The sequence below is a fragment of the Bidens hawaiensis genome, unplaced genomic scaffold (genome assembly GCF_021521415.1).
Source record: "Bidens hawaiensis isolate Kalapana, Puna unplaced genomic scaffold, B.hawaiensis_p1.1 tig00005028_1, whole genome shotgun sequence".
NCBI classification, from domain to species: Eukaryota; Viridiplantae; Streptophyta; class Magnoliopsida; order Asterales; family Asteraceae; genus Bidens; species Bidens hawaiensis.
In genome coordinates this window covers 1028825-1037700 of record NW_027491319.1, presented here as the reverse complement: position 1 = coordinate 1037700, position 8876 = coordinate 1028825, and the positions used below count along the sequence as shown (strand labels likewise).

General features: G+C 32.1%; 1 pseudogene across 1 annotated transcript; it reads left to right on the top strand.

The window, feature by feature from the left end:
- The first annotated feature begins 547 nt into the window (after positions 1-547).
- Positions 548-6664, top strand: LOC143628610 (7-deoxyloganetin glucosyltransferase-like; annotated as a pseudogene). Its single transcript, XR_013152776.1, has 2 exons — positions 548-1115; positions 5548-6664. The product of XR_013152776.1 is annotated as a 7-deoxyloganetin glucosyltransferase-like (transcript).
- Positions 6665-8876: the final 2212 nt, after the last annotated feature.

The following is an 8876-nucleotide window of genomic DNA, read 5'->3' as shown; positions in this document are numbered from 1 at the left end:
CTAATACAATCGCAAATGGCCATCACATAATCCGGAAACATCACCCCGCAGGGCGTTTAACACTGGAATAAAAGGTAAACCACGACTGTTTTTTGATTTCTTCCCTAGCAAAGGGGGGTTTTAGGGTTGAAAAGAGAGAGGTTGAAAATAATGAAACCAAACATACATGATTATGAAAGCCTCTGGTATGTAAGATGCATACGTGTAATGCGTGGACGCATATGAATCATCAACATAAAAGACAATGAATATAATAATGAATAGTATTAGGTTGTTATCAAAGGTAAATTATTTAGTATTGTGAATAATATATAATAAATTTGCTGGCTTTAATAAAAGTTATAATGGATTTGCACAGGCGGGACAATTCCAAAGGTAGTTATGCTTAATCTATCAACAAATGAACAAAAACTTAGTCGTTCAAACTTGTACGTATCTAATAATTGAGGTAAAGGTCCCTTTAGTAATTTAATTGATTGATATGTTAATTAGTTATCTCTGTCTTCATTATTTTGGAACGTCACACTCTTCACTCGTGGCTTATAAACACACTACTACATGTTTTGAAAGTTGGTGTCCTTGGTTTTGTGTGTGTGAATTCTTGATTCCATGGGTTCAACTCAAGAAAACAAGCCACATGTGGTGTGCATACCAGCCGCGGCACAAGGTCACATTAACCCAATGATAAAACTCGCTAAAATTCTCCATTCCAAAGGCTTCCTTATCACCTTTGTCAACACTGAGTTCAACCACCAACGCCTTCTTAAATCTCTAGGCTCTGACGCTCTAAATGGCTTCCCTTCCTTCCACTTTGAATCTATCCCTGATGGTCTTCCCCCGCCCGAAAACCCCGATGCCACCCAAGATACGCCACTACACTCAAATCCCTCAATGAAAATGGTTTGGGTCCATTTAATGTGTCCTCACTAAAGTGAGCTCTCTTTATTCCCCGGTGACATGCATAGTGGCCGACTTCCTTATAGGTGGTTTCACCCTCCCTGCGGCTGAGGAATTTGGCATTCCAGCAATTCTCTTCTGGACTGCTGGGGCTGGTTCTCTCATATGTTATGATCAGTACCCTAATCTTATACAAAAGGGTTTGATGCCTCTCAAAGGTAACATAATTCCGATGCAACATTTTGTCGCTACTTTCCTTCACTTTTTAGACACTTATTAATAGTTTCTTTAATAAATTATAAATACGGTAATAATTGTTAGTTTTGTGGCGCAATTCCAACACATATAAAGAGTGTTTTCCGATACAATTCCGGCACAAGCTTATTTTTATTTTGCATTTCCTTTTAGTGTTGCATTGTAACACAATTCTGGCATATATATAAATTGTTTTCCAACAAGTTTAAACTTTTCCTTTATATATATTGTTCTTTTTTCCTGAAAACTAAAGTCCTTATACGATAAACAAAAAAAACACCGGGTTTTGAGGTCAACCAAATTACCTCGACTAATAAAAATTTAAACTAAACTTAATAAAAGTATTAATTAGCAAACTAACACAATTCAAAACCAATTGTGACCATTTTAAGTTCCTGCATCTCCACCGCCTCTATCTATTATAATATATATTAATTTATAGAATACGTACGTGAGAGGATATCACTATTTAATTTTGTTGGGTTGTGTATAGCGGGAGAGAAATAGAGGGTGAGAGGGCGATTTTGGCTTGGAACACCTCCCCCCCTCTGTGACAGTTGTGGATGAGGGGGGGGGGGGGGGAGTTTTAGTTGTCTGCTTTTGGTTTTGGGTTATTATAATTATATATGTGTGATATATATATATATATATATATATATATATATGGCATGAATATTTTGAGAACTTATTGAGTTTTAAGAATTCAATATGGACTACACATTTAATTAAATGAGTATAGAATATGTAACTGAGATTAAATTTGATTGAGAGAGATAAATATTTTTTATTATTACACAAGTTTAAATGTTAGTTACACATGTGTAAAAAGTCGATTCGGCATGTAAAAAATACTGTACTTTTTTTACGTTACTTACACTTATATATTACACATGTGTAAAAAAAATTCAAAAAAAAATTGTTACGTTGAGTTCTTTCGAGTTCTTAAAACTCAAAGTCTTTGGTTCTCAAATCTCAAAGAAATTAATCCATATATATGTGTGTGTGTGTGTGTGTGTGTGTAGTATATAGGTAGGGTTACAACATCATTACACCTATAAAACAAAAACTCACCATTTACTGACGAGGCGGCACATGACGCAAGTCACCCCATTTTATAGCCCCCACTACACATAGCCTGAATAGTTTTCTTACACTACGTACAACTCTCTAATGCATTAGATTCTACACACTATTTTTACATTTCTCTCATGTCTAACACGTGTGCTAAGTTTCTACACACATTTACTCTTCAATTTCCATTTTTTTATCCGACCATTCTCATCCTATCCGTTAAAATTATGTGAGGTAAGAGCATTCTCAATCCGTTCTCTAAAATAATGTGAGGAAAATTTGTAAATTATATGGTATGGTTATGAGTGGTTGTGAGTAGAAGAGAGAGTAAATGTTATGTGAGAAGTTAAATGTGGGGATTCACTGTACATATCTTATAATTTTTTAATATTTTTTAAAGTGGTTGTGAGTAAAAGAGAGAGAAAATATAATGATAAAGGTATAAAATGTATTATTTAATTAAACATGAGAGAGAAAATACAGTAATTTTTAGTGTAGTTATATAATATATATGGATATACGGTAGGGAATGGGCTGGGAATGCTCTAAGGTTGCAAATTATTAGGGTTTTAAGTGATTGTGAGTGTAAATTATAGGGTGTAGAGAGAAAAATTTAGTGATTTTTTGTAAATTAGGGAAACAAAGTTTTCCCCTATTTACTTTTTAATATTTGTTAAATTTGTTGTGAGTAGATAAGAGAAAAAACTGTAATACTAAAAGTAAAACAAATATTATTTAATTGAATAAGAAAAAGAAATACAATAATTTTTAATATAACTATAATAATGGAGATTGAAGTATTGGTTGAGGATGCTCTTAGTATATATTCTATTATCACATGTACACACCTCATTTGACAATAATGTAGCTTAATATTTTTCCTGCATCAATCATGAAATTATTAAATTTCATTTAACCTATGATTCACTTTCTCTAATTTTTTTCTTATATCAATCTATTTACTAATATAATTATATTGTTACAACAAATATTTAAATAGATAAGTAATAATAATTTGACACTAATTTGTAGAATATTTATGTGAAAGAATATCGCTATTCAATTTTGTTAGTGGTTTTCTCGCACTCCGTACAACTCTCTAATGTGTTAGTTTTTACAAACTGTTTTTACATTTTTATCCTGCCTAACACGTTGCTTTGTTCTTGAGTTTTTTTAAAAGAGGAAATGAAATGAAAACTAAAGATATTTAAAAAATGGGTGTTATTGAGTTTTTTTAGGATGGAAAGGAATAGGAAGAGTTAGGAGAGATTAAATTAATATATTTTATCAATAAGTTATCATTCCAAAAATAAGATGATTACTAAAGATAACATAATTATCATTTCCTTTCCTTTAATTTCCTTCCAACTTAAGAGCAAATGGGATGATTACTAAAGATAACATAATTATCGTTTCCTTTCCTTTAATTTCCTTCCAACTTAAGAACACACCTAATTAAAAAATATATCATTCCCTTCCCTTCTCATTCTTATCCTTCCTTCTCTTTTCCTTTCCTTTCTTTGGTTAAAAAACTTATAACAAGGTAGTGCTAAGTTCCTACACACATTTACTCTTCAATTTGCTTTCTTTTATTGGACCATTTAGTATTTATTCTCACATTCATCACATGTAAACATCTCATTTGACAATAGCGTAGCTTATATTTTCCTACATCAATCATGGTGCATAGTAATAAATTATTGAATTTCATTAAGCTATGATTCACTTTCTCTATGCCTCTCTTTGGTATTTTTTCTTATATGAATCTATTTATTAATATAATTATATTGTAACACCAGATATATAAACATATAAGTAATATATAATTTGGCACTAATCTTGCATTTTGAGATATAATAAAGCGTCGAAAATACTAACAAATCTACTCGTCGCTAATACTCTTTTAAGTTTTTAGCCACAACTAGAACCAGCAGCAATGCGTCAGGTACCCACGCTCAGGTCTCAACGCTCGGGTTTTACCGAACAAATAAACAACATATAGACGGGTGCCCGCGCGATGCAGCGGGTGTTTGAACCTATTAATCACATATAAATATAAGTGTTTATGGTTCGGTTAAAACCTTGAAATCATTTAAATCGGTCATTGGTTTGACTTCTTTTTTCTTTTTCTTTTTTTACTTTCTGCTTGTTGGTCGGTTTCAAAATTTTCAAAACGTAGTGAACGGTTGGGTCGCGGTTTATATCGGCAACCGGCCATATGAAACCAGAAAAGACTGTAAATTAACATAATTGCAATATGATTCATTTTGTAATCTTTGTTGTTATTATTTCACGTCCTAGATCTTTCATTAATATTTACCATTTATATGGCTAAAATTATCATTTTTTATTTATGATCATCTCATGCATTATATTATGTTGGTTTTTAGTTAAAATTGATGGTACATTTAAATTATTAATTATTTTAAATTAAATTTACTATTAAAGTTTAAACTGTGAAACCAAACTGGAACCAGGCCGTTAGTAACGATTCGGTTTCAACTTTCAATGGTTGAGTTTGGTTTCGGACGACAAAAAATCAGTATGAATGGTTGGACTCACAAGTTTGACTTAAAAACCATCAAAACCGACACTGAACACCCCTACGTAACATATTAATTTATTTAAAATGAAAAAAAATTACAACAATATCATATTTAAATTAAAGGGAATAAAATGCTCGTTTTTATGGTGCAATTTGTTTATAAAAATATTAACGTATGAAAACGATATAGTCGTTTAAAAATCGTGAGTGAGAAGTTAGTTTACAAGTTAAATTAAAAACATAATATGGTTAAAGATGAGGGACCAAACTTGTAAGTTGAATGAATTGTGTTTAAAAGACATGTTTACCCTTACTAACACATGTACCTCATGCTTTAAGTGTTGTAAATTACTTAAAAATGAGTGTCTTAATTTGCCCTTGTTTGATGTATTATATATAGTATAAATAACCGGTATTTTTTTTGTTTTTTTATTATAATATGTTAATTTAACGAATTTAGTTTTTAGGTTTAGTTCTGGTATCATAACAAACGTAGTCAATACCTACCTATTTTGCATTGACCGGCCACTACAACGTCTAAATTTTAACGACCAAATTTTCCGCGCAACACGCAAGTATATTTTTCTAGTTCTATTCAGAAAGTTGCCAGGGAAAACAATTAAACTGTTCTATAACCAACACACATTTAAAAAAAACAATAAAGCGTTTGTTATATTGAAACTATTTAAAAAAAATAAGATTTAACTAGAAAATAGAAAAAAAATCGTTAAATGAATATCATTCATGCTAACTTGTATACAATTTTTTTTTATATGCAGATTCCAGTTATTTAGTAAATGGGTATCTGGATACAGTTGTAGATTTTATACCTACCATGCCCGGTATACGTCTAAAAGATATTCCGCCTTTTGTTAGAATTGTCCATCCTGGTGACGACTTTATGGTTGGATTTTCGGATAGGGCAATACAGAGAGCGAAAACAGCATCGGCCATTATCTATAACACTTTTGATGAGCTAGAAGGTGATATTCTAGACGCACTTTCTATAATCTTCCCGTTGTGCTGCGATATAGGTCCTTTGCATCTGCTCCAGAGCAAAATTGCTGATAAGTCTCTGGATTCCATCAAATCAAATCTCTGGGTAGAAGAGCCTAAATGTTTAAAATGGTTAGATGACAAAGAGCCATTATCGGTTATTTATGTAAATTTTGGCAGCATCACTGTGATGACACCTCAACAACTAGTCGAGTTTTGTTGGGGACTAGCTAAGAGTAATTACCCATTCTTGTGGATAATACGGCCCGGCCTGGTGATTGGTGATTCTGCTATTCTTCCACCGGAGTTTTTGGAACAGACTAGCAATAGAGGGATGCTGGCTAGTTGGTGCCCACAAGAACAAGTACTAAGTCACCCGTCAATAGGAGGGTTTTTAACGCATAGTGGATGGAATTCAACAATCGAAAGTATTTCTTATGGAGTCCCAATGATTTGTTGGCCGTTTTTCGCTGATCAACAACCGAATTGCTGGTGGAGTTGCAATAAGTGGAGGATTGCCATGGAGATCGACAACAACGTTAAGAGCGACGAAGTTTCAAAGTTAGTGATTGAGTTAATGAATGGAGAAAAGGAAAGAGAGATGAGAAAGAATGCTATAGATTTCAAGAACAAGGCTGAGGAGGCATGCACCTTTCCCTCTGGTTCATCTGTGGTTAATTTGGAGAAAGTGATTAATCTGTTGCACGGATCTTCCAAATAATTCACAATATGTTTTGGATGTGTTTCTATTTATCTTATCCATGCCAACAGTTAATAAAACTTTATTTTATTTTGTATGCTTATTACTGTCTTTGTACAACTGTACAAGAGACCTCCTAAGGAGAGTACCGTACGTGAATGTAAATTGTGAGAAAAACAAAATAATCCAAGTTTCACTTACACACGCATGCCCCAAAATTAGGAAGCAACCACAGTTGGAGTAAACCAAAGTTACAAAGAAAGCACCTCAACTAATCAAACCAAAACAAAACAAATAAAAGTCATAACCGTTTATCGAAACCTAGCTTTATGTTTTTAATCATTTAACCAGAAATTATGGTTTCAGCTTAGTTGGGGCTTAATACTGACTTGTACTGCCTTGTGTACGTCTATAAGACTTATAAAACTCACATATAAGCGTGGTTCAATGCATAACTAATTTTTAATAAAAAATTATGGTAACTGCATATGCACTTGTACATATTGCTTTAACTATGATATGTGAGATGGGTATTCAAGATATAATCGCTTCTCTTTTCTTTCACAATTTCTTACCATCGTTATGTACAACATACTTACATACACACGCGTATTGCTTACGTGATTCTTGTTTGTATTTCTGGTGTAGTACAACCGGTTAAATCAACTACAATTTCATAGAAACACTATTATAATGACAAATCAATTAATCAAGTAAAATCTAACTTTGGGAAGTGTAGCATCCCGAATTTTTATGAATAATATTAAAATATTATTTACGTTGGAAAAATTAAGTTTGGTTAATAAAATAATAAAATAAAATATTATGTTGTCGGAATTATTTATTCAGAATAAATAATTAATTATTAAGACGGATAACGAAAGGAACATTCGGCCTTAGAGAATTAAACATGGTGGAATTATAGACTTAAGATGAAGATAGGCCTAAGGTCGATGGGTTTAAGGAGTATAAATGCCCCCTTAAATCCCAAATCATTTCCATCTCCATCCATTCTACACCTTAGTCTACTGATATAATGCTAAATATATATGTTTCCCTTGTATATTTTATTTAATATTTAATTACTTTTTATTCATTTTTAGTTAAAATTTGTATGCTACTAAGATTATTGTGTTTTGTAGGTTCCGGAGGTTGATCGTGGTCGAAAAGGGTGAAAAACGAGTCAAAATAGCCAAAACGAGAAGCCGGTACGCATCAGGAAATGAACCGGAGGGAGAACCGGTCGGACCGGCCGATCAGACCGGCCTCATATTGATAGCTCCGTGATATAGCCTAAAAGATACATGTTATTATATTTCCTACAGTTTCAAGTATTTTGAGCCAGTTTTTAATGAATACATTTCTATTTGGCTCATAATTGGATTTTAAAGGTTAAATTTTTAAACGAGCTAAAATGAGTAAATAAAAAGTTAATGTGGTCATATATAATGGATGCATTTTTATGCACTCTATTGAATACTAGTTATGTAGTAAAAGCATTGATTTTGTTATAAAGTGATAGAAACTTTATTTTGGTCGGTTTATGTGGTAAAATTGAAATAATAAGTATAAATATAAAATAAGACAAAGAAAGAAATTGTGCCGTGATAATATGAAAGGATCTAAAGAAAAGAAAATTTTATATGATATAAATAATTGGTCTTCTTTTGTTTATTCTGTTTATTCGTGTAGGCAATTAACATGAGTGAGCTTTTTGGACTACAACAACAAATAAAATACTCGCTATTGGTCCGTAATTTAAAATGGTGAACTGAAGCACGTGATGTTTAAGTAGAAAAGTTTAATGGGTTCACCATGAAGCTAATTAATTATTTATACCATACATGGGCTGGAGTAAAATAAAATTAAATTATTGGCCCGGTAGGTCATTTAAGGGTTTGACATCAACACTATTAATATGCTATGAGTCATAAAGAAAAGAAGGAGGTCACGTAATTATTTGAGCTGCCCCTGTTACATATTATTGGAGGCATTGGGTTGGTGGCTATTGTGCATAAATCAGAGAACAATTCGCAAGAAGACCAAGGAAGCAAGGAGATTGGTTGGTCAACTCAAAGTCCACGGATGAAGCACAAATCGAATTAGTAAAATTATTATTTTTTTATTTCTATTCAATGAACTTTAATATCTTATTTACTTTTGTTTCATACTTTATTATGAGTAGCTAAGTTATTATGCTGTCTAGGTTTTGGTTGAGTACTATGTTAGATTAATGGTTTGACGAACTATTATTGATTTTTGGTTGATTTGGTATTATGGTAAAGTTTTTAATTGGTTTGTTCATGATATTGTTGAGTAATTGAATCTAGTTTATTACTTTAATATTTATTCCACTTGTGTTTAATAGTTTTTGTGATTGTTAGACGCATGATTAGGTTGTTTACTTTGTGT